This window comes from Prunus avium, chromosome 3 (assembly GCF_965620075.1).
Source record: "Prunus avium chromosome 3, drPruAviu1.hap1.1, whole genome shotgun sequence".
NCBI lineage: Eukaryota > Viridiplantae > Streptophyta > Magnoliopsida > Rosales > Rosaceae > Prunus > Prunus avium.
The window spans coordinates 14,767,954-14,794,317 of NC_142286.1; the positions used below are offsets into that span (position 1 = coordinate 14,767,954).

The 26,364-nt window shown below is 40.7% G+C and overlaps 1 non-coding gene across 1 annotated transcript; it reads left to right on the top strand.

The window, feature by feature from the left end:
- Nucleotides 1-2,873: 2,873 nt before the first annotated feature.
- Nucleotides 2,874-2,980, top strand: LOC148295693 (small nucleolar RNA R71). Its single transcript, XR_015834885.1, has one exon. It is a non-coding gene; the product is annotated as a small nucleolar RNA R71 (small nucleolar RNA).
- The last annotated feature ends 23,384 nt before the right edge of the window (nt 2,981-26,364 follow it).

Consider the following 26,364-nt stretch of genomic DNA (forward strand, 5'->3'; position numbering starts at 1 on the left):
TTCGGATCGAGCCCAAAACTTGGGCAACATCATAATGTGGTGGGAGGAGTCATTTGGTGAGTTTTGTGTGAAATCCGATCGCTAGAAGTATGGAATACACCAACCACTCCAATTAGGAACAAACTGCCGTTGAACTTGAATTGTCCAATTTGGAACACCTATTGATTTCGGATCGAGCCAAAAACTTGGGCAACATCATAATATGGTGGGAGGAGTCATTTGGTGAGTTTTGAGTGAAATCCAATCGCTGGAAGTATGGAATTCACCAACCACTCCAATTAGGAATGAACTGCCGTTGAACTTGAATTGTCCAATTTCTCACACCTATTGATTTCGGACCGAGCCCCAAACTTGGGAAACATCATAATATGGTGGGAGGAGTCATTTGATGAGTTTTGGGTGAAATCCAATCGCTAGAAGTATGGAATACACCAACCACTCCAATTAGGAACGAACTGCCGTTGAACTTGAATTGTCCAATTTCGAACAACTATTGATTTCGGATCGAGCCCAAAACATGGGCAACGTCATAATATGGTGGGAGGAGTCATTTGGTGAGTTTTGAGTGAAATCCAATCGCTAGAAGTATGGAATACACCAACCACTCCAGTTAGGAAGGAACTGCCGTTGAACTTGAATTGTCCATTTTGGAACACCTATTGATTTCGGATCGAGCCCAAAACTTGGGCAACATCATAATGCGGTGGGAGGAGTCATTTGGTGAGTTTTGAGTGAAATCCGATCGCTAGAAGTAAGGAATACACCAACCACTCCAATTAGGAACAAACTGCCGTTGAACTTGAATTGTCCAATTTGGAACACCTATTGATTTCGGATCGAGCCCAAAACTTGGGCAACATCATAATATGGTGGGAGGAGTCATTTGGTGAGTTTTGAGTGAAATCCAATCGCTGGAAGTATGGAATTCACCAACCACTCCAATTAGGAACGAACTGCCGTTGAACTTGAATTGTCCAATTTCTCACACCTATTGATTTCGGACCGAGCCCCAAACTTGGGAAACATCATAATATGGTGGGAGGAGTCATTTGGTGAGTTTTGGGTGAAATCCAATCGCTAGAAGTATGGAATACACCAACCACTCCAATTAGGAACGAACTGCCGTTGAACTTGAATTGTCCAATTTCGAACAACTATTGATTTCGGATCGAGCCCAAAACTTGGGCAACATCATAATATGGGGGGAGGAGTCATTTGGTGAGTTTTGAGGGAAATCCAATCGTTGGACATATGGAATACACCAACCACTCTAGTTAGGAACGAACTGCCGTTGATCTTGAATTGTCCAATTTGGAACACCTATAGATTTCGGATCGAGCCCAAAACCTGGGCAACACCATAATATGGTGGGAGGAGTCATTTGGCGAGTTTTGAGTGAAATCCAATCGTTGGACATATGGAATACCCCAACCACTATAGTTAGGAACGAACTGCCGTTGAACTTGAATTGTCCAATTTCTCACACCTATTGATTTCGGATCGAGTCCAAAACTTGGGCAACATCATAATATGGTGGGAGGAGTCATTTGGTGAGTTTTGAGTGAAATCCAATCGCCAGAAGTATGGAATACACCAACCACTCCAATAAGGAACGAACTGCCGTTGAACTTGAATTGTCCAATTTGGAACACCTATTGATTTCGGATCGAGCCCAAAACTTGGGCAACATCATAGTATGGTGGGAGGACGCATTTGGTGAGTTTTGAGTGAAATCCAATCGCTAGAAGTATGGAATACACCAACCACTCCAATTAGGAACTAACTGCCGTTGAACTTGAATTGTCCAATTTGGAACACCTATAGATTTCGGATCGAGCCCGAAACTTGGGCAACACCATAATATGGTGGTTTGATTCAATTTCTTTGGAGGATTTAAAGCTTGAGGAAAAGGAGCAGGAAAATGATATTCATTTGATTCATTCAAGTTGGACATGTTAAGTTTATCATTATTCTTAGATTTTTCAACTTCCTTTGGTGAAGGTGTGTTATCAATTATTTTACCACTTCTAAGAGCAATGACAGACTTAGCATGTTCAATTGAGGTTTCACACGAATTAACATTCCTTGGATTTGGTTGAGTTTGAGATGGAAATTTTCCTTTTTCATTTATTGCAAAAGAATTTGTCAATTTAGAAATTTGGCTTTTAATTTCTTTATTTTCTTCAACCATTTGACCAAACAAGGTATCATACCTTTGATTTTGCTTCTGCTGTTCATGCATAAATGCTTGAAGAGTATCGCTCAAAGAGGGTCTGGCATTAAATGCGTTAGTTGTAGGAAATTGATGATTGAAAGAATTTCTATCACTTACCTGAGGTTGTGAATCATTGCTCCAACGAAAGTTTGGATGATTCCTTGTTGCTGGATTGTAAGTGTTGGAAAAAGGAGAATATTGTTGTTTGAAGTTTCCAACAGCAGTACAACGCTCCTCATAAGCTCCTTTCATTTCCTGAAAAATTGGACAATTTTTAATAGTATGACCAATCTCATAACAAGAATCACATACTTGATTAACATCAGCTTGAAAAACAGGTTGAGGCAAATTTGATTTTTCCGTTTTCAAAGCAGCTATCTCTTTAGTCAAAACCTCAAATTTTAATTTCCAATCATCTTCTTCTTTTAATTGATAAATTCCTTTATTAGTAGAAGATGTGGCAATTCTTGAACGATCAGTGGTCTCAACTAGACTGGGGACAGTCCATTGATGAGCTTTTTCAGCAATTTCATCCAAAAATTCTAAGGCATCATCAGGGTCTTTTTGCATAAAATTTCCATTACACATAGACTCAACAAATTGGCGATCACGGGGGAGAAGTCCCTCATAGATATAACTAGCAAGACGCCAGTTTTCAAAGCCATGGTGTGGACACAAATTCAAAAGCTCTTTAAATTTTTCCCAAGTTTGATACAAAGTTTCATTTTCCTTTTGAGAGAAATTTGAGATTCTTTTTTTAAGAGCAATCGTCTTGTGATTAGGAAAATATTTGTTAAAAAATGCTTGAGTCATTTCCCCCCAAGAACCTATGGATCTAGCCCTTAATGAATACAACCAACCTTTGGCTTTTTCTTTTAAGGAAAAAGGAAAAAATTTCAACCTTATGAAATTAATCCTATCAAGTTGAACATTGTAAAAGGTGCCAATTGCTTCTTCAAATTCCCTAACATGCACATAAGGATTTTCACTTTCCATGCCATGAAAAACAGGTAGTAATTGAATCATTCCAGGTTTGAAATCATAATTTTGCATGTTAGGTGGAAACATGATGCATGAATTATTTGGTGCACGAATAGGATGCAAAAATGTCTCTAAAGTTCTAGGTGCAACTACTTCTTCCCTCATTTCATTATTCAAAATCTGAGCATTAACCTCTTGTTCATTATTCTCAATTTCTTGTTTATCATTCACAATTGCTGCCATGCTTTCAGATTTGTTGGATATTTCAGTTGAAGAAGTTGAAGCAGAATTAACAGTTTCAGACTTTTTGACAAATCTTCCTAGATGATCTCTAGGTCGCATAAAGTAAATAAATAAATAAACAAAAACAAAAACAAAATAAAACAAAAAATTTAAAAATAAAAATAAAAATATTAACAATAAGATGAAAGTTGGAAAGAGTGTACCATATGTGAAGAATTTCACATAACCAGCAAACCTCTGACCAAGGGGATCTCTGTACTCTTTGACAAGCCGCTCCCCGGCAACAGCGCCAATTTGTTCGCACCACTTTGCAAAACCCAAGGGAGGTGTCGTATAGCAGTGTAGCTCGGAAGTCCGAGTGTCGTATCCACAGAGAGCAGTGTAAAGAAAATAACAGAGATGAAAAAGAACAAGTATGATTGAGAGGTTGATTTATGCAAGATTTGATTTAGAGAAAATTTAATTGATTAAAACACTAAGGCATTGGGTTTCCACTTTTAACATAAGCATGCAACTCTTAATAATTTGATCCACAAAATATTTTCCTTTGTAGTTGTTCAAAATAATTAAAGCCCTTTTTAATTTCCTTTAGAAGTATTCTAAGCATAACTTGTACCATTGGCAACAAACTATCAAAAAAATAATCTTCATCAAAATTCTATTAATCTTTAGTAATTTTCTTCTCTTTTAAAAGCATGAAAGTTTTTACTACACAATGGGAAAAACATGATTGAACCCATGAAATAGATTATCAAACATTCATCAATTAATTAAAAAGAAAACTACAAATTCCATTTGAACAAAAACTACAAATTCACATTAAAGCTTAAGTTTGGATCAAACTAATAAAAATTACACACTTATATTAAAAGCTTTCTCCCCTAGCCTTAGCTAGGGAGTTAGTTCCCCATAAAATAAAACTAAAAACAGAAATTAAAACTTAGAAAGATATGGAGGAAGGAGAGAGAGCTCAAGAGAAGATTGTGAGCTTGGTGTGATTTTACAATGCCATAGCTCCTCCTATTTATAGGAAAATGGGAGCAATTCTAAATTCATTAAATCCCTCCATTCATGAATTTAATATGTATTCCACTTGCCATCAAACCAATTGCCAATTTGCTTCCATTACTTATTCCATAGTGTTGATGACTCCATTCTCCAAATTCTTCATCTTCTTCAATGCACAACCGTAACCCTCATCTTAATATTTCTTCTTTTCTTGCCAATTTGTTATTCAATCCTTTCTTTTGGTTAAGTGTTGCACCCATTTGCCTACTAGCATCCAATGATCTTCTTCAACCTTAAGATAAAATAATGAAATCATCATCAATTATGTAATGCGTATGTAAGCAAGTGCAAAAGTGAAAAACAAACCTAATTAACTAAAATTGTAAGAAAATCAATTACTAACAAATATATTTAGGGATAATAAATGTGATAGTTTATGTGCTCATCAACTTGAATTGTCCAATTTGGAACACCTATTGATTTCGGATCGAGCCCAAAACTTGGGCAACATCATAATATGGTGGGAGGACGTATTTGGTGAGTTTTGAGTGAAATCCAATCGCTAGAAGTATGGAATACACCAACAACTCCAGTTAGGAACGAACGGCCGTTGAACTTGAATTGTCCAATTTGGAACACCTATTGATTTCGGATCGAGCCCAAAACTTGGGCAACATCATAATATGGTGGGAGGAGTCATTTGGTGAGTTTTGAGTGAAATCCAATCGCTAGAAGTATGGAATACACCAACCACTCCAGTTAGGAACGAACTGCCGTTGAACTTGAATTGTCCAATTTGGAACACCTATTGATTTCATATCGAGCCCAAAACTTGGGCAACATCATAATTTGGTGGGAGGAGTCATTTGGTGAGTTTTGAGTGAAATCCAATCGCTAGAAGTATGGAATACACCAACCACTCCAGTTAGGAACGAACGGCCGTTGAACTTGAATTGTCCAATTTGGAACACCTATTGATTTCGGATCGAGCCCCAACCTTGGGCAACATCATAATATAGTGGGAGGAGTCATTTGGTGAGTTTTGAGTGAAATCCAATCGCTAGAAGTATGGAATGCACCAACCACTCCAATTAGGAACGAACTGCCGTTGAACTTGAATTGTCCAATTTGGAACACCTATTGATTTTGGATCGAGCCCAAAACTTGGGCAACATCATAATATGGTGGGAGGAGTCATTTGGTGAGTTTTGAGTGAAATCCAATCGCCAGAAGTATGGAATACACCAACCACTCCAATTAGGAACAAACTGTCGTTGAAATTGAATTGACCAATTTCTCAGAACTACTGATTTCGGATCGCGCCCAAAACATGGGCAACACCATAACATGGTGGGAGGAGTCATTTGGTGAGTTTTGAGTGAAATCCAATCGCTAGAAGTTTGGAATACACCAACCACTCCAATTAGGAACGAACTGCCGTTGAACTTGAATTGTCCAATTTGGAACACCTATTGATTTCGGATCAAGCCCAAAACTTGGGAAACATCATAATATGGTGGGAGGAGTCATTTGGTGAGTTTTGAGTGAAATCCAATCGCTAGAAGTATGGAATACACCAACCACTCCAGTTAGGAACGAACTGCCGTTGAACTTGAATTGTCCAATTTGGAACACCTATTGATTTCGGATCGAGCCCAAAACTTGGGCAACATCATAATATGGTGGGAGGAGTCATTTCGTGAGTTTTGAGTGAAATCCAATCGCTAGAAGTATGGAATACATCAACCACTCCAATGAGGAACGAACTGCCGTGGAACTTGAATTGTCCAATTTGGAACACCTATTGATTTCGGATCGAGCCCAAAACTTGGGCAACAACCTAATATGGTGGGAGGAGTCAATTGGTGAGTTTTGAGTGAAATCCAATCGCTAGAAGTATGGAATACACCAACCACTCCAGTTAGGAACGAACTGCCGTTGAACATGAATTGTCCAATTTGGAACACCTATTGATTTCGGATCGAGCCCAAAACTTGGGCAACATCATAATATGGTGGGAGGAGTCATTTGGTGAGTTTTGAGGGAAATCCAATCTCTAGAAGTATGGAATACACAAACCACTCCAGTTAGGAACGAACTGCCGTTGAACTTGAATTGTCCAATTTGGAACACCTATTGATTTCGGATCGAACCCAAAACTTGGGCAACATCATAATATGGTGGGAGGAGTCATTTGGTGAGTTTTGAGTGAAATCCAATCGCTAGACGTATGGAATACACCAACCACTACAATTAGGAACGAACAGTCGTTGAAATTGAATTGACCAATTTCTCGGACCTATTGATTTCGGATCGAGCCCAACACTTGGGCAACATCATAATATGGTGGGAGGAGTCATTTGGTTAGTTTTGAGTGAAATCCAATCGCTAGAAGTATCGAATACACCAACCACTCCAATTAGGACCGAACTGCCGTTGAACTTGAATTGTCCAATTTCTCACACCTATTGATTTCGGATCGAGCCCAAAACTTGGGCAACATCATAATATGGTGGGAGGAGTCAATTGGTGAGTTTTGACTGAAATCCAATCGCTAGAAGTATGGAATACACCAACCACTCCAGTTAGGAACGAACTGCCGTTGAACTTGAATTGTCCAATTTGGAACACCTATTGATTTCGGATCGAGCCCAAAACTTGGGCAACATCATAATATGGTGGGAGGAGTCATTTGGTGAGTTTTGAGTGAAACCAAATCGCTAGAAGTATCGAATACACCAACCACTCCAATTAGGAACGAACTGCTGTTGAACTTGAATTGTCCAATTTGGAACACCTATTGATTTCGGATCAAGCCCAAAACTTGGGAAACATCATAATGTGGTGGGAGGAGTCATTTGGTGAGTTTTGAGTGAAATCCAATAGCTAGAAGTATGGAATACACTAACCACTCCAGTTAGGAACGAACTGCCGTTGAACTTGAATTGACCAATTTGGAACACCTATTGATTTCGGATCGAGCCCAAAACTTGGGCAACATCATAATATGGTGGGAGGAGTCATTTCGTGAGTTTTGAGTGAAATCCAATCGCTAGAAGTATGGAATACATCAACCACTCCAATTAGGAACGAACTTCCGTGGAACTTGAACTGTCCAATTTCTCACACCTATTGATTTCGGATCGAGCCCAAAACTTGGGCAACATCATAATATGGTGGGAGGAGTCATTTGGTGAGTTTTGAGTGAAATCCAATCGCTAGACGTATGGAATACACCAACCACTACAATTAGGAACGAACAGTCGTTGAAATTGAATTGACCAATTTCTCGGACCTATTGATTTCGGATCGAGCCCAACACTTGGGCAACATCATAATATGGTGGGAGGAGTCATTTGGTTAGTTTTGAGTGAAATCCAATCGCTAGAAGTATCGAATACACCAACCACTCCAATTAGGACCGAACTGCCGTTGAACTTGAATTGTCCAATTTCTCACACCTATTGATTTCGGATCGAGCCCAAAACTTGGGCAACATCATAATATGGTGGGAGGAGTCAATTGGTGAGTTCTGACTGAAATCCAATCGCTAGAAGTATGGAATACACCAACCACTCCAGTTAGGAACGAACTGCCGTTGAACTTGAATTGTCCAATTTGGAACACCTATTGATTTCGGATCGAGCCCAAAACTTGGGCAACATCATAATATGGTGGGAGGAGTCATTTGGTGAGTTTTGAGTGAAATCCAATCGCTAGAAGTATGGAATACACTAACCACTCCAGTTAGGAACAAACTGCCGTTGAACTTGAATTGTCCAATTTGGAACACCTATTGATTTCGGATCGAGCCCAAAACTTCGGCAACATCTTAATATGGTGGGAGGAGTCATTTGGTTAGTTTTGAGTGAAATCCAATCGCAAGAAGTATGGAATACACCAACCACTCCAATTAGGAACGAACTGCCGTTGAACTTGAATTATCCAATTTCTCACTCCTATTGATTTCGGATCGAGCCCCAAACTTGGGCAACATCATAATATGGTGGGAGGAGTCATTTGGGGAGTTTTGAGTGAAATCCAATCGCTAGAAGTACGGAATACACCAATCACTCCAGTTAGGAACGAACTGCCGTTGAACTTGAATTGTAGAATTTGGAACACCTATTGATTTCGGATCGAGCCCAAAACTTGGGCAACATCATAATATGGTGGGAGGAGTCATTTGGTGAGTTTTGAGTGAAACCAAATCGCTAGAAGTATCGAATACACCAACCACTCCAATTAGGAACGAACTGCTGTTGAACTTGAACTGTCCAATTTGGAACACCTATTGATTTCGGATCAAGCCCAAAACTTGGGAAACATCATAATGTGGTGGGAGGAGTCATTTGGTGAGTTTTGAGTGAAATCCAATCGCTAGAAGTATGGAATACACTAACCACTCCAGTTAGGAACGAACTGCCGTTGAACTTGAATTGACCAATTTGGAACACCTATTGATTTCGGATCGAGCCCAAAACTTGGGCAACATCATAATATGGTGGGAGGAGTCATTTCGTGAGTTTTGAGTGAAATCCAATCGCTAGAAGTATGGAATACATCAACCACTCCAGTTAGGAACGAACTGCCGTGGAACTTCAATTGTCCAATTTCGAACACCTATTGATTTCGGATCGAGCCCAAAACTTGGGCAACATCATAATATGGTGGGAGGAGTCAATTGGTGAGTTTTGAGTGAAATCCAATCGCTAGAAATATGGAATACACCAACCACTCCAGTTAGGAACGAACTGTCGTTGAGCTTGAATTGTCCAATTTGGAACACCTATTGATTTCAGATCAAGCCCAAAACTTGGGCAACATCATAATATGGTGGGAGGAGTCATTTGGTGAGTTTTGAGTGAAATCCAATCGCTAGACGTATGGAATACACCAACCACTACAATTAGGAACGAACGGTCTTTGAAATTGAATTCACCAATTTCTCGGACCTATTGATTTCAGATCGAGCTCAAAACTTGGGCAACAACATAATATGGTGGGAGGAGTCGTTTGGTGAGTTTTGAGTGAAATCCAATCGCTAGAAGTATCGAATACACCAACCACTCCAATTAGGAACGAACTGCCGTTGAACTTGTATTGTCCAATTTGGAACACCTATTGATTTTGGATCGAGCCCAAAACTTGGGCAACATCATAATATGGTGGGAGGAATCATTTGGTTAGTTTTGAGTGAAATCCAATCGCTAGAAGTATGGAATACACCAACCACTCCAATTAGGAACGAACTGCCGTTGAACTTGAATTGTCCAATTTCTCACACCTATTGATTTCGGATCGAGCCCCAAACTTGGGCAACATCATAATATGGTGGGAGGAGTCATTTGGTGAGTTTTGAGTGAAATCAAATCGCTAGAAGTATGGAATACACCAACCACTCCAATTAGGAACGAACTGCCGTTGAACATGAATTGTCCAATTTCTCACACCTACTGATTTCGGATCGAGCCCAAAACTTGGGTAACATCATAATATGGGGGGAGGAGTCAATTGGTGTGTTTTGAGTGAAATCCAATCGCTAGAAGTATAGAATACACCAACCACTCCAGTTAGGAACGAACTGCCGTTGAACTTGAATTGTCCAATTTGGAACACCTATTGATTTCGGATCGAGCCCAAAACTTGGGCAACATCATAATATGGTGGGAGGAGTCATTTGGTGAGTGTTGAGAGAAATCCAATCGCTACAAGTATGGAATACACAAACCACTCCAGTTAGGAACGAATTGCCGTTGAACTTGAATTGTCCAATTTGGAACACCTATTGATTTCGGATCGAGCCCCAAACTTGGGCAACATCATAATATGGTGGGAGGAGTCATTTGGTGAGTTTTGAGTGAAATCAAATCGCTAGAATTATGGAATACACCAACCACTCCAATTAGGAACGAACTGCCGTTGAACTTGAATTGTCCAATTTCTCACAACTATTGATTTCGGAACGAGCCCAAAACTTGGGCAACATCATAATATGGTGGGAGGAGTCATTTGGTGAGTTTTGAGTGAAACCAAATCGCTAGAAGTATCGAATACACCAACCACTCCAATTAGGAACGAACTGCTGTTGAACTTGAATTGACCAATTTGGAACACCTATTGATTTCGGATCGAGCCCAAAACTTGGGCAACATCATAATATGGTGGGAGGAGTCATTTCGTGAGTTTTGAGTGAAATCCAATCGCTAGAAGTATGGAATACATCAACCACTCCAATTAGGAACGAACTTCCGTGGAACTTGAACTGTCCAATTTCTCACACCTATTGATTTCGGATCGAGCCCAAAACTTGGGCAACATCATAATATGGTGGGAGGAGTCATTTGGTGAGTTTTGAGTGAAATCCAATCGCTAGACGTATGGAATACACCAACCACTACAATTAGGAACGAACAGTCGTTGAAATTGAATTGACCAATTTCTCGGACCTATTGATTTCGGATCGAGCCCAACACTTGGGCAACATCATAATATGGTGGGAGGAGTCATTTGGTTAGTTTTGAGTGAAATCCAATCGCTAGAAGTATCGAATACACCAACCACTCCAATTAGGACCGAACTGCCGTTGAACTTGAATTGTCCAATTTCTCACACCTATTGATTTCGGATCGAGCCCAAAACTTGGGCAACATCATAATATGGTGGGAGGAGTCAATTGGTGAGTTCTGACTGAAATCCAATCGCTAGAAGTATGGAATACACCAACCACTCCAGTTAGGAACGAACTGCCGTTGAACTTGAATTGTCCAATTTGGAACACCTATTGATTTCGGATCGAGCCCAAAACTTGGGCAACATCATAATATGGTGGGAGGAGTCATTTGGTGAGTTTTGAGTGAAATCCAATCGCTAGAAGTATGGAATACACTAACCACTCCAGTTAGGAACAAACTGCCGTTGAACTTGAATTGTCCAATTTGGAACACCTATTGATTTCGGATCGAGCCCAAAACTTCGGCAACATCTTAATATGGTGGGAGGAGTCATTTGGTTAGTTTTGAGTGAAATCCACTCGCAAGAAGTTTGGAATACACCAACCACTCCAATTAGGAACGAACTGCCGTTGAACTTGAATTGTCCAATTTCTCACACCTATTGATTTCGGATCGAGCCCCAAACTTGGGCAACATCATAATATGGTGGGAGGAGTCATTTGGTGAGTTTTGAGTGAAATCAAATCGCTAGAATTATGGAATACACCAACCACTCCAATTAGGAACGAACTGCCGTTGAACTTGAATTGTCCAATTTCTCACACCTATTGATTTTGGATCGAGCCCCAAACTTGGGCAACATCATAATATGGTGGGAGGAGTCATTTGGTGAGTTTTGAGTGAAATCAAATCGCTAGAAGTATGGAATACACCAACCACTCTAGTCCAATTTCTCACACCTATTGATTTCGGATCGAGCCCAAAACTTGGGTAACATCATAATATGGTGGGAGGAGTCATTTGGTGAGTTTTGAGGGAAATCCAATCGCTAGAAGTATAGAATACACCAACCACTCCAGTTAGGAACGAACTGCCGTTGAACTTGAATTGTCCAATTTCGCACACCTATTGATTTCGGATCAAGCCCAAAACTTGGGCAACATCATAATATGGTGGGAGGAGTCATTTGGTGAGTTTTGAGTGAAATCAAATCGCTAGAAGTGTGGAGTACACCAACCACTCCAATTAGGCACGAACTGCCGTTGAACTTAAATTGTCCAATTTTTCACACCTATTGATTTCGGATCGAGCCCCAAACTTGGGCAACATCATAATATGGTGGGAGGAGTCGTTTGGTGAGTTTTGAGTGAAATCAAATCGCTAGAAGTGTGGAATACCCCAACCACTCCAATTTGGCACGAACTGCCGTTGAACTTGAATTGTCCAATTTCTCACACCTATTGATTTCGGATCGAGCCCCAAACTTGGGCAACTTCATAATATGGTGGGAGGAGTCATTTGGTGAGTTTTGAGTGAACTCCAATCGCTAGAAGTTTGGAATACACTAACCACTCCAATTAGGAATGAACTGCCGTTGAACTTGAATTGTCCAATTTCTTTCACCTATTGATTTCGGATCGAGCGCAAAACTTGGGCAACATCATAATATGGTGGGAGGGTCATTTATTGAGTTTTTGGGTTAAATCCAATCTCTAGAAGTATGGAATGCACCAACCACTCCAATTAGGAACGAACTGCCGTTGAACTTGAATTGTCCAATTTCTCACACCTGTTGATTTCGGATCCAGCCCAAAGCCTGGATAACATGATAATATGGTGAGAGGGGTCATTTGGTTAGTTTTGGGTGAAATCCAATTGCTAGAAGTATGGAATACACCAACCACTCTAATTAGGAACGAACTGCCGTTGAACTTGAATTATCCAATTTCTCACACCTATTGATTTCAGATCGAGCCCAAAACTTGGGCAACATCATAATATGGTGGGAGGAGTCATTTGGTGAGTTTTGAGTGAAATCCAATCACTAGAAGTATGGAATACACCAACCACTCCAATTAGGAACGAACTGCCGTTGAACTTAAATTGTCCAATTTCTTTCACCTATTGATTGTTGCGTCGATTCAGCTGCACCAAAATGGATTCAGCTGCATCCTCAACTTGTGATACTCGCAAGTGCACGAGCCGTTCGGTAGTATAGCATATGTAAGTGCGAGGTCGATCCCACGAGGATTGGTGATTGAATGATCCAATTTGTTTCCCCTACACAAAATAGAAATGAAAAAGAAAATAAATAAAACAAGAAAAAAAAGAAATTACTCCAGCAAATAAGTTCCCAAGTTCAATTATATTAACGGATTGATTCTAGCTAAAGTATGATTAAGCCATGGTGTTTGGTCATAACCTTGTGTTCCTAATTCCCTAATTTGATCATTTGTTGTCTAACCTAAAATTAAGCATTAGGAACCCATTAAGCATAGAAGAACAATTTAAACAACCAAGCATGTATCTAATCCCTGTTGTCGAATGTCCATACATACTCTTCCTATTCATAGTTTAATTCGAATTAAAGCATGGTGTCTACTCTTAATTCAAACCAAGATAGCTAACATGCAAACCTAGATGGTGATCAATCATTCAAACTAGCATATTAACTTATAAGCATAATGAATAGGAACAAAAATCATAATTGAAACTTGGAAACTAATTAAACTTGAATACTTAAGAAAGAATGTACATTACAAATAAAAGTAAAGTGGAACTAGGAAAACTTGAAGGAAAATTTAGTAAACTCATTTTGTTACAACAATTGACAACTTGAAAGGAAACTAAGAGAATTTGAGGGAGAGAAGGGAAGGGAGCTCTAGAGAAGTGTTTGAGAGCTCCCCCCCTTGGGGTGTGTTTTGAAGCTTGAAGGCTTCTCTATTTATAGGGCTAAGAGGGAGGAACATCATGATGGATTCCCACACCATCCTTCATCTTTTGCTGCACCTCAAGCTTTCATCACATGGGTTCAAAGGTGGTCAGATGTGGCTGCCCTTTGCTGCCAACCCATGTGGTTGCCTTTTGCTGCCAACCCATGTGGTTGCCTTTTGGTTGCCTCTCATCATTCATCATTCTTCTCTCTCTCCTTTCACTTTGCTTCCCATGCATGCACATGCTTTCTCAATAATAGCTCCAGCATGTACCAACTTGCTCCTTTAGAATTTCATAGCTGGAATGCCTCCCCACTTCACTCATTATGCTGGGTGCAAAGTCAGTTATAGCTGGGGTGAGGCACATGGCTAAAAGGAGGCACATGGAGGCACATGACAAAGCTGGCAGCTGCAGATCCTCCTGAGCAGGGTTCAGTGTTGGATGGGCTGAGGACTCCAGGTATGTTCAATTGGGCTGAAATTTAGATATGTTGTATTAGACACCCATTGGAACAAGTTTCATGAAGATCTTCACCTCATCCGAGCCCCAGAGAATGCTGATCCAAGGCCAAGAAGTTGACCTACGAAACTGAGCTGGAAATGGGCTGTAGCCAAAATTAGTTTGTCCTTAAGCTCTTCTTCCATTCACCCAAATCAGGCCCTACCATGCATGGATTGCATCATTTCCTATCCAAAGCCATCATTGTTACCTAAAACTCAATGAACTGAAAGATAAACACAAGAAAGATTAAAAGCACAAGTTTAACTAAAAAACATAACCAATTCATAAGCTAGAAGGGTACAAAATGATATACAATTATGAACCGATCATTGATTTCGGATCGAGCACAAAACCTGGGCAACATCATAATATGGTGGGAGGAGTCATTTGGTGAGTTTTGGGTGAAATCCAATCGTTAGAAGTATGGAATACACCAACCACTCCAATTAGGAACGAACTGCCGTTGAACTTGAGTTGTCCAATTTCTCACACCTACTGATTTTGGATCGAGCCCAAAACCTGGGCAACATGATAATATGGTGGGAGGGGTCACTTGGTGACTTTTGGGTGAAATCCAATCGCTAGAAGTATGGAATACACCAACCACTCCAATTAGGAACGAACTGCCGTTGAACTTGAATTGTCCAATTTCTCACACCTATTGATTTCGGATCGAGCCCCAAACTTGGGCAACATCATAATATGGTGGGAGGAGTCATTTGGTGAATTTTGAGTGAAATCCAATCGCTAGAAGTATGGAATAGACCAACCACTCCAATTAGGAACGAACTGCCATTGAACTTGAATTGTAAAATTTCTTACACCTATTGATTTCGGATCGAGCACCAAACTTGGGCAACATCATAATATGGTGGGAGGAGTCATTTGGTGAGTTTTGAGTGAAATCCAATCGCTAGAAGTATGGAATACACCAACCACTCCATTTAGGAACGAACTGCCGTTGAACTTGAATTGTCCAATTTCTCACACCTATTGATTTCGAATCGAGCCCAAAACCTGGGCAACATGATAATATGGTCGGAGGGGTCATTTGGTGAGTTTTGGGTGAAATCCAATCGCTAGAAGTGTGGAATACACCAACCACTCCAATTAGGAACGAACTGTCGTTGAACTTGAATTGTCCAATTTCTCACACCTATTGATTTCGGATCAAGCCCAAAACTTGGGCAACTTCATAATATGGTGGGAGGAGTCATTTGGTGAGTTTTGAGTGAAATCCAATCGCTAGAAGTATGGAATACACCAACCACTCCATTTAGGAACGAACTGCCGTTGAACTTGAATTGTCCAATTTCTCACACCTATTGATTTCGGATCGAGCCCAAAACCTGGGCAACATGATAATATGGTGGGAGGGGTCTTTTGGTGAGTTTTGGGTGTAATCCAATCGCTAGAAGTATGGAATACACCAACCACTCCAATTAGGAACGAACTGCCGTTGAACATGAATTGTCCATTTTGGAACACCTATTGATTTCGGATCGAGCCCAACACTTGGGCAACATCATAATATGGTGGGAGGAGTCATTTGGTGAGTTTTGAGTGAAATCCAATCGCTAGAAGCATGGAATACACCAACCACTCCAATTAGGAACGAACTGCCGTTGAAATGGAATTGTCCAATTTCTCACAACTATTGATTTCGGATCGAGCCCAAAACCTGGGCACCAAGATAATATGGTGGGGGGGGTCATTTGGTGAGTTTTGGGTGAAATCCAATCGCTAGAAGTATGGAATACACCAACCATTCCAATTAGGAACGAACTGCCGTTGAACTTGAATTGTCCAATTTCTCACACCAATTGATTTCGGTTCGAGCCCCAAACTTGGGCAACATCATAATATGGTGGGAGTAGTCATTTGGTGAGTTTTGAGTGAAATCCAATCGCTAGAAGTATGGAATACACCAACCACTCCATTTGGGAACGAACTGCCGTTGAACTTGAATTATCCAATTTCTTTCACCTATTGATTTCGTATCGAGCCCAAAACTTGGGCAACATCATAATATGGTGGGAGGAGTCATTTGGTGAGTTTTGAGTGAAATCCAATCGCTAGAAGTAGGGAATACACCAACCACTCCAATTTGGAACGAACTGCCATTGAACTTGAATTGTCCAATTTCTCACACCTATTGATTTCGGATCGAGCCCAAAACCTGGGCAACATGATAATATGGTGGGAGGGGTCATTTGGTGAGTTTTGAGGGAAATCCAATCGCTAGAAGTATGGAATACACCAACCACTCCAATTAGGAACGAACTGCCGTTGAACTTGAATTGTCCAATTTCTTACACCTATTGATTTCGGATAGAGCCCCAAACTTGGGAAACATCATAATATGGTGGGAGGAGTCATTTGGTGAGTTTTGAGGGAAATCCAATCGCTAGAAGTATGGAATACACCAACCACTCCAATTACGAACGAACTGCCGTTGAACTTGAATTGTCCAATTTCTTACACCTATTGATTTCGGATCGAGCCCAACACTTGGGCAACATCATAATAGGGTGGGAGGAGTCATTTGGTGAGTTTTGACAGAAATCCAATCGCTAGAAGCATGGAATACACCAACCACTCCAATTAGGAACGAACTGCCGTTGAACTTGAATTGTCCAATTTGGAACACCTATTGATTTCGGATCGGGCCCAAAACTTGGGCAACTTCATAATATGGTGGGAGGAGTCATTTGGTGAGTTTTGAGTGAAATCCAATCGCTAGAAGTATGGAATACACCAACCACTCCATTTAGGAACGAACTGCCGTTCAACTTGAATTGTCCAATTTCTTACACCTATTGATTTCGGATCGACCCCAAAACTTGGGCAACATCATAATATCGTGGGAGGAGTCGTTTGGTGAGTTTTGAGTGAAATCAAATCGCTAGAAGTATGGAATACACCAACCACTACAATTAGGAACGAACTGCCGTTGAACTTGAATTGTCCAATTTCTCACACCTATTGATTTCGGGTCGAGCCCAAAACTTGGGCAACATCATAATATGGTGGGAGGAGTCATTTGGTGAGTTTTGAGTGAAATTCAATCGCTAGAAGTAGGGAATACACCAACCACTCCAATTAGGAACGAACTCCCATTAAACTTGAATTGTCCAATTTCTCACACCTATTGATTTCGGATCGAGCACAAAACCTGGGCAACATTATAATATGGTGAGAGTTTGGTTAGTTTTGGGTGAAATCCAATCTCTAGAAGCATGGAATACACATACCAGTCCAATTAGGAACGAACGGCCATTGAACTTGAATTGTCCAATTTCTCACACCTATGGAATTCGGATCGGGCCCAAAACTTGGGCAACTTCATAATATGGTGGGAGGAGTCATTTGGTGAGTTTTGAGTGAAATCCAATCGCTAGAAGTATGGAATACACCAACCACTCCAATTTGGAATGAACTGCCGTTGAACTTGAATTGTCCAATTTCTCACACCTATTGATTTCGGATCGAGCCCAAAACTTGGGCAACTTCATAATATGGCGGGAGGAGTCATTTGGTGAGTTTTGAGGGAAATCCAATCGCTAGAAGTATGGAATACACCAACCACTCCAATTAGGAACGAACTTCCGTTGAACTTGAATTGTCCAATTTCTTACACCTATTGATTTTGGATCGAGCCCCAAACTTGGGAAACATCATAATATGGTGGGAGGAGTCATTTGGTGAGTTTTGAGGGAAATCCAATCGCTAGAAGTATGGAATACACCAACCGCTCCAATTAGGAACGAACTGCCGTTGAACTTGAATTGTCCAATTTCTTACACCTATTGATTTCGGATCGAGCCCCAAACTTGGGAAACATCATAATATGGTGGGAGGAGTCATTTGGCGAGTTTTGAGTGAAATCCAATCGCTAGAAGTATGGAATACACCAACCACTCCAATTAGGAACCAATTGTCGTTGAACTTGAATTGTCCAATTTCTCACACCTATTGATTTCGGATCGAGCCCAACACTTGGGCAACATCATAATATCGTGGGAGGAGTCGTTTGGTGAGTATTGAGTGAAATCCAATCGCTAGAAGTATGGAATACACCAACCACTCCAATGAGGAACGAACTGCCGTTGAACTTGAATTGTCCAATTTCTCACACCTATTGATTTCGGATCGAGCCCCAAACTTGGGCAACATCATAATATGGTGGGACGAGTCATTTGGTGTGTTTTGAGTGAAATCCAATCGCTAGAAGTATGGAATACACCAACCACTCCAATTAGGAACGAACTGCCGTTGAACTTGAATTGTCCAATTTCTTACACCTATTGATTTCGGATCGAGCCCCAAACTTGGGCAACATCATAATATGGTGGGAGGAGTCAGTTGGTGAGTTTTGAGTGAAATCCAATTGCTAGAAGTAGGGAATACACCAACCACTCCAATTAGGAATGAACTGCCGTTGAACTTGAATTGTCCAATTTCTCGCAACTATTGATTTCGGATCGAGCCCAAAACCTGGGCAACACGATAATATGGTGGGAGGGGTCATTTGGTGAGTTTTGGGTGAAATCCAATCGCTAGAAGTATGGAATACACCAACCACTCCAATTAGGAACGAAGTGTCGTTGAACTTGAATTATCCAATTTCTTACACCAAATTGATTTCCGAACGAGCCCAAAACTTGGGCAACATCATAATATGGTGGGAGGAGTCATTTGGTGAGTTTTAAGGGAAGTCCAATCGCTAGAAGTGTGGAATACACCAACCGCTCCAATTAGGAACGAACTGCCGTTGAATTTGAATTGTCCAATTTCTTTCACCTATTGATTTCGGATCGAGCCCAACACTTGGGCAACATCATAATATGGTGGGAGGAGTCGTTTGGTGAGTTTTGAGTGAAATCCAATCGCTAGAAGTATGGAATACACCAACCACTCCAATTAGGAACGACCTGCCGTTGAAATTGAATTGTCCAATTTCTTTCACCTATTGATTTCGGATCGAGCCCAAAACTTGGGCAACATCATAATATGGTGGGAGGAGTCGTTCGGCGAGTTTGGAGTGAAATCCAATCTCTAGAAGTATGGAAAACACCAACCAGTCCAATTAGGAACGAACTGCCGCTGAACTTGAATTGTCCAATTTCTCACACCTATTGATTTCGGATCAGGCCCAAAACTTGGGCAACTTCATAATATGGTCGGAGGAGTCATTTGGTGAGTTTTGAGTGAAATCCAATCGCTAGAAGTATGGAATACACCGACCACTCCAATTAGGAACGAACTGCCGTTGAACTGGAATTGTCCAATTTCTCACAACTATTGATTTCGGATAGAGCCCAAAACCTGGGCAACAAGATAATATGGTGGGAGGGGTCATTTGGTGAGTTTTGGGTGAAATCCAATCGCTAGAAGTATGGAATACACCAACCATTCCAATTAGGAACGAACTGCCGTTGAACTTGAATTGTCCAATTTCTCACACCTATTGATTTCGGATCGAGCCCCAAACTTGGGCAACATCATACTATAGTGGGAGGACTCATTTGGTGAGTTTTGAGTGAAATCCAATCGCTAGAAGTATGGAATACACCAACCACCCCAATTAGGAACGAATTGCCGTTGAACTTGAATTGTCCCATTTCTTTCACCTATTGATTTCGGATCAAGCCCAAAACTTGGGCAACATCATAATATGGTGGGAGTAGTCATTTGGCGAGTTTTGAGTGAAATCCAATCTTTAGAAGTGTGGAATACACCAACAAGTCCAATTAGGAACGAACTTCCGTTGAACTTGAATTGTCCAGTTTCTCACACGTATTGATTTCGGGTCGGGCCCAAAACTTGGGCAACTTCATAATATGGGGGGAGGAGTGATTTGGTGAGTTTTGAGTGAAATCCAATCGCTAGAAGTATGGAATACACCATCCACTCCAATTAGGAACGAACTGCCGTTGAACTTGAATTGTCCAATTTCTCACACCTATTTATTTCGGATCGAGCCCAAAACCTGGGCAACATTATAATATGGTGAGAGGGATCATTTGGTTAGTTTTGGGTGAAATCCAATCGCTAGAAGTATAGAATACACCAACCACTCCAATTAGGAACGAATTGCCGTTGAACTTGAATTGTCCAATTTATTTCACCTATTGACTTCGCATCGAGCCCAAAACTTGGGCAACATCAAAATATGGTGGGAGAAGTCATTTGGTGAGTTTTGAGTGAAATCCAATCTTTAGAAGTATGGAATACACCAACCACTCCAATTGGGAACGAACTTCCGTTGAACTTGAATTGTCCAATTTCTCACACCTATTGATTTCCGATCGGGCCCAAAACTTGGGCAACTTCATAATGTGGTTGGAGGAGTCATTTGGTGAGTTTTGAGTGAAATCCAATCGCTAGAAGTATGGAATACACCAACCACTCCAATTAGGAACGAACTGCCGTTGAACTTGAATTGTCCAATTTGTCCCACCTATTGATTTCGGATCGAGCCTAAAACCTGGGCAACAAGATAATATGGTGGGAGGGGTCATTTGGTGAGTTTTGGGTGAAATCCAATCGCTAGAAGTATGGAATACACCAACCACTCCAATTAGGAACGAACTGCCGTTGAACTTGAATTGTCCAATTTCTCACACCTATTGATTTCGGATCGAGCCCCAAACTTGGGCAACATCATAATATGGTGGGAGGAGTCATTTGGTGAGTTTTGAGGGAAATCCAATCACTAGAAGTATGGAATACACCAACCACTCCAATTAGGAACGAGGTGCTGTTGAACTTGAATTGTCCAATTTATTTCACCTGTTGATTTCGGATCGAGCCCAAAACTTGAATTGTCCAATTTGGAACACCTATTGATTTCGGATCGAGCCCAAAACATGGGCAACATCATAATATGGTGGGAGGAGTCATTTGGTGAGTTTTGAGTGAAATCCAATCACTAGAAGTATGGAATACACCAACCACTCCAATTAGGAACGAACTGCTGTTGAACTTGAATTGTCCAATTTATTTCACCTGTTGATTTCGGATCGAGCCCAAAACTTGGCAACATTATAATATGGTGGGAGGAGTCATTTGGTGAGTTTGGAGTGAAATCCAATGTTTAGAAGGATGGGACACACCAACCACTCCAATTAGGAACGAACTTCCGTTGAACTTGAATTGTCCAATTTCTCACACCTATTGATTTCGGATCAGGCCCAAAATTCGGGCAACTTCATAATGTGGTGGGAGGAGTCATTTGGTGAGCTTTGAGACAAATTCTACCCAAAATTCGGGCAAATTCAGACACTAAACACAAAAACTATTATAAAAAAAACTTCCTGCACCCCCAAACTTAAATGAAGCATTGTCCTCAATGTTTGAATCCATGTAAAGCATGCAATGCACATGAAATCCAGGGCAAAGGAATGAAATGAAAGAAATAAAAAAAATAGAGTTTAGAACTTCCCCTTGAAGACAATGAGAGGGTAATGCACATAGTATGGCAGCATATGTTCTTCTTTGAGTATTTGGGTCAGCTGCTCATCATGTTTCTCCCACATCAAGGAAAAGAAAACCCTAACAAAAACAAAACAGAAAGTAAGACACAACTAAGAATGAGTAGCAGTTATTATACAAATGAAAGAGATATGATTGGAATGCTCCCTTTGAAGTGATTAGCTGGAGCGTGGTTGGCCATAGCAGCTGGAGGTCTACTTCTCCGCTACTCCATACTCCATGTTTCTATGGATTGGGTTGTCTCCTCTCACTCCCTCTTTCTTATTGAGCTACTTCATAAATGCTTAAAGAAAGACAAGGAAACTTGAAACCGATTTTTAGATTTAAAGGATGAGGAAACCATAAATTAAAAAGTAAATAAATAAAAAGAAAAATAAATAAAAAGTAGGAAAACCAAATAGAATCAAGCAATGTTACCGATCCCCGGCAACGACGCCAAAAACTTGTTGCTTCGATGCAGCTGCACCAAAATGGATTCAGCTGCATCCTCAACTTACCGATCCCCGGCAAGTGCACGAGCCGTTTGGTAGTATAGCATATGTAAGTGCGAGGTCGATCCCACGAGGATTGGTGATTGAATGATCCAATTTGTTTCCCCTACACAAAATAGAAATGAAAAAGAAAATAAATAAAACAAGAAAAAAGGAAATAACTCAAGCAAATAAGTTCCCAAGTTCAATTAGATTAACGGATTGATTCTAGCTAAAGTATGATTAAGCCATGGTGTTTGGTCATAACCTTGTGTTCCTAATTCCCTAATTTGATCATTTGTTGTCTAACCTAAAACTAAGCATTAGGAACCCATTAAGCATAGAAGAACAATTTAAACAACCAAGCATGTATCTAATCCCTGTTGTCGAATGTCCATACATACTCTTCTTATCCATAGTTCAATTCGAATTAAAGCATGGTGTCTACTCTTAATTCAAACCAAGATAGCTAACATGCAAGCCTAAATGGTGATCAATCATTCAAACTAGCATATTAACTTATAAGCATAATGAATAAGAACAAAAACCATAATTGAAACTTGGAAACTAATTAAACTTGAATACTTAAGAAAGAATGTACATTACAAATAAAAGTAAAGTGGAACTAAGAAAACTTGAAGGAAAATTTAGTAAACTCATTTTGTTACAACAATTTACAACTTGAAAGGAAACTAAGAGAATTTGAGGGAGATAAGGGAAGGGAGCTCTAGAGAAGTGTTTGAGAGCTCCCCCCCTTGGGGTGTGTTTTGAAGCTTGAAGGCTTCTCTATTTATAGGGCTAAGAGGGAGGAACACCATGATGGATTCCCACACCATCCTTCATCTTTTGCTGCACCTCAAGCTTTCATCACATGAGTTCAAAAGTGGTCACATGTGGCTGCCCTTTGCTGCCAACCCATGTGATTGCCTTTTGCTGCCAACCCATGTGGTTGCCTTTTGGTTGCTGAAAAACGAGTTTTCTGAACCAGTCTTGGTGTAGGAAGGCCAGACGTTTCAACACGTATCCAATGGTGCTCAAATTTGGATATGTTATACTAGACACCCATTGGAACAACTTCTATGAAGAAAGTATTCCCATCGGAGCATTAGAAGTGTGAGTTTTGGGCCTTGCAAGTTGGCTGCCGAACAGAGACTGGAATTGACTTCATTTCATCTTTTCTTTCCTTTTTGATTCACATGCATGCACATGCTTCCTCTTTCAATTAAAACCTGATTTCCAGCTCCAAAGTGATCTGCCAATTCAATTCCCATGTTCAAAGGCTGAAGCAAAATGCCTCTCATCATTCCTCATTCTTCTCTCTCTCCTTTATCTTTGCTTCCCATGCATGCACATGCTTTCTCTATAATAGCTCCAGCATGTACCAACTTGCTCCTTTAGAATTTCATAGCTGGAATGCCTCCCCACTTCACTCATTATGCTGGGTGCAAAGTCAGTTATAGCTGGGGTGAGGCACATGGCTAAAAGGAGGCACATGGAGGCACATGACAAAGCTGGCAGCTGCAAATCCTCCTGAGCAGGGTTCAGTGTTGGATGGGCTAAGGACTCCAGATATGTTCAATTGGGCTGACATTTGGATATGTTGTAGTAGACACCCATTGGAACAGGTTTCATGAAGATCTTCACCCCATCCGAGCCCCAGAGAATGCTGATACAAGGCCAAGAAGTTGACCTACGAAACTGGGCTGGAAATGGGCTGTAGCCAAAATTAGTTTGTCTTTAAGCTCTTCTTCCATTCACCCAAATCAGGCCCTATCATGCATGGATTGCATCATTTCCTATCCAAAGCCATCATTGTTACCTAAAACTCAATGAACTATAAGATAAACACAAGAAAGATTAAAAGCACAAGTTTAACTCAAAAACATAACCAATTCATAAGCTAGAAGGGTACGAAATGATATACAATTATGAACCGATCACCACTCCAATTAGGAACGAACTGCTGTTGAACTTGAATTGCCCAATTTCTCACACCTATTGATTTCGGATCGAGCCCAAAACTTGGGCAACATGATAATATGGTGGGAGGAGTCATTTGGTGAGTTTTGAGTGAAATCCAATCGCTAGAAGTGTAGAATACACCAACCACTCCAAATAGGAACGAACGGCCGTTGTACTTGAATTGTCCAATTTCTCACACCTATTGATTTCGGATCGAGCCCCAAACTTGGGCAACATCATAATATGGTGGGAGGAGTCAGTTGGTGCTTTTTGAGTGAAATCCAATCGCTAGAAGTATGGAATACACCAACCACTCCAATTAGGAACGAACTGCCGTTGAACTTGAATTGTCCAATTTCTCACACCTATTGATTTCGGATCGAGCCCAAAACTTGGGCAACGTCATAATATGGTGGGACGAGTCATTTGGTTTGTTTTGAGTGAAATCCAATCGCTAGAAGTATGGAATACACCAACCACTCCAATTAGGAACGAACTGCCGTTGAACTTGAATTGTCCCATTTCTCACACCTATTGATTTCGGATCGAGCCCAAAACTTGGCAACATCATAATATGGTGGGAGGAGTCATTTGGTGAGTTTTGAGAGAAATCCAATCGCTAGAAGTGTGGAATACACAAACCACTCCAATTAGGAACGAACTGCCGTTGAACTTGAATTGTCCAATTTCTCACACCTATTGATTACGGATCGAGCCCAAAACTTGGGCAACATCATAATATGGTGGGAGGAGTCATTTGGTGAGTTTTGAGTGAAATCCAATCGCTAGAAGTATAGAATACACCAACCACTCCAATTAGGAACGAATTGACGTTGAACTTGAATTGTCCAATTTCCCACACCTATGGATTTCGGATCTAGCCCCAAACTTGGGCAACATCATAATATGGTGGGAGGAGTCATTTGGTGAGTTTTGAGTGAAATCCAATCGCTAGAAGTATGGAATACAACAACCACTCCAATTAGGAACGAACTGCCGTTGAACTTGAATTGTCCAATTTCTCACACCTATTGATTTCGGATCGAACCCCAAACTTGAGCAACATCATAATACAGTGGGAGGAGTCATTTGGGGAGTTTTGAGTGAAATCCAATCGCTAGAAGTATGGAATACACCAACCACTTCAATTTGGAACGAACTGCCGTTGAACTTGAATTGTCCAATTTCTCACACCTATTGATTTTGGATCGAGCCCAAAACTTGGGCAACGTCATAATATGGTGGGACGAGTCATTTGGTTTGTTTTGAGTGAAATCCAATCGCTAGAAGTATGGAATACACCAACCACACCAATTAGGAACGAACTGCCGTTGAACTTGAATTGTCCCATTTCTCACACCTATTGATTTCGGATCGAGCCCAAAACTTGGGCAACATCATAATATGGTGGGAGGAGTCATTTGGTGAGTTTTGAGAGAAATCCAATCGCTAGAAGTGTGGAATACACAAACCACTCCAATTAGGAACGAACTGCCGTTGAACTTGAATTGTCCAATTTCTCACACCTATTGATTACGGATCGAGCCCAAAACTTGGGCAACATCATAATATGGTGGGAGGAGTCATTTGGTGAGTTTTGAGTGAAATCCAATCGCTAGAAGTATAGAATACACCAACCACTCCAATTAGGAACGAACTGCCATTCAACTTGAATTGTCCAATTTCTCACACCTATTGATTTCGGATCGAGCCCAAAACTTGGGCAACATCATAATATGGTGGGAGGAGTCAATTGGTGAGTTTTGAGTGAAATCCAATTGCTAGAAGTATGGAATACACCAACCACTCCAATTAGGAACGAACTGTCGTTGAACTTGAATTGTCCAATTTGGAACACCTATTGATTTCGGATCGAGCCCAAAACTTGGGCAACGTCATAATATGGTGGGAGGAGTCATTCGGTGAGCTTTGAGGGAAATCCAATCGCTAGAAGTATGGAATACACCAACCACTCCAATTAGGAACGAACGGCCGTTGAACTTGAATTGTCCAATCTCTCACACCTATTGATTTCGGATCGAGCCCCAAACTTGGGCAACATCATAATATGGTGGGAGGAGTCATTTGGGGAGTTTTC